Raw genomic sequence first — 1,286 nt, 5'->3', positions numbered from 1 at the left:
GCCCTGGGACAGACAGGAGGAGGGAGGGGGCCGGCCGGCCCACAGACGTGGAGGAGGGTGGAGGTCTGAAGCTGTATTTTTGGATGTGGGACCTCCTGAATTAAACGAGCGAGTTGGAATAAAGATTTAGTGTGAGCTAAAGGAGGAGGAGGAGGAGGAGGAGGCAGAACAAGGAGAGCGCTGTGCTGAGGGGAGGGGAGGGGGAGGAGGGCTGGACATCCCGGATCCACGCACCCAGACCTGGGGGGAGACAGAGACGGAGGGTCCACTGGATCAGGAAGGTAAGAGCTTTAATGAGATGAATCAGTTCTTCTTCTGTGTCTGAAATTAAATGAAATCTGGAGAAAAAGATGAAACTTGATGTTTTTTAGGTAAAAACTGAATGAAAGGATTCAGACTGAAAGACTGAAGAACAAATCTGACTTTTAACGTTGGACAGAATTATTTTCCTCCTAGTTTCTGAATAAATTTAAACTGAGTTTAGTTTTTCCAACACGTCCTGCTGGAGTGACCTGGTTCAGCCTGTTGGACCTCAGGTTGGTCCTCAGATTGGACTTTAGTTTGGACCTCACAATGGACCTGAGGTTGGACCTCAAGTTTTACTTTATGTTGGTCTTCAGATTGGACTTTAGGTTGGACCTCACATTTGTCCTCAGGTTGGACCTCACATTGGACCTGGGGGTGGACCTCAGATTGGTTTTTAGATTGGGCCTCATATTCGTCCTCAGGTTGGATGTTCAGTGGACTTTAGGTTGGACCTCAGTTTTTAATTTATGTTTGTGATTAGATTGGTTGTCCTATTGGACTTCAGGTTGGTCCACAAATTGGACTTTAGGCTGGACCTCAAATTGTTTCTCTGGTTGGACCTCACTTTGGACTTTAGGTTGGACCTCAGACTGGTCATTAGTTTGGACCTCACTTTGGACTTTAGATTGGATGTCAGACTGAACTTTAGGTTAGTCCTCAGATTGGAATTTAGATTGGTTCTCAGGTTGGACCTCAGATGGATTCTCTGGTTGGACCTCAGATTGATTCTCTGGTTGGTCCTCAGGTTGGACATTATGTTGGACCTCAGATTCATCCTCAGGTTGGACCTCAGAATAGACTTCAGGTTGGACTTTAGGTTAGTCCTCAGATTGGACTTCAGGTTGGACCTCAGATTAGACTTCAGGTTGGACTTTAGGTTAGTCCTCAGATTGGACTTCAGGTTGGACCTCAGATTAGACTTCAGGTTGGACTTTAGGTTAGTCCTCAGATTGGACTTCAGGTTGGACCTCAGATTAGAC

At 46.3% G+C, this 1,286-nt stretch overlaps 1 protein-coding gene across 1 annotated transcript in view; it reads left to right on the top strand.

Moving 5' to 3' along the window:
- The first annotated feature begins 12 nt into the window (after positions 1–12).
- Positions 13–1,286, top strand: part of LOC106511286 (hyaluronan synthase 3) — a 2,466-nt gene continuing 1,192 nt past the window's right edge. The window contains exon 1 of the mRNA XM_014000028.1: positions 13–281. The gene's annotated coding sequence lies outside the window, so the exon portion shown is untranslated. The remainder of the gene's footprint in view (positions 282–1,286) is intronic.

This window comes from Austrofundulus limnaeus, unplaced genomic scaffold (assembly GCF_001266775.1).
Source record: "Austrofundulus limnaeus strain Quisiro unplaced genomic scaffold, Austrofundulus_limnaeus-1.0 Scaffold2647, whole genome shotgun sequence".
NCBI lineage: Eukaryota > Metazoa > Chordata > Actinopteri > Cyprinodontiformes > Rivulidae > Austrofundulus > Austrofundulus limnaeus.
The sequence above is the reverse complement of the archived record's forward strand: the minus strand, read 5'-3'. Positions and strand labels throughout refer to the sequence as shown.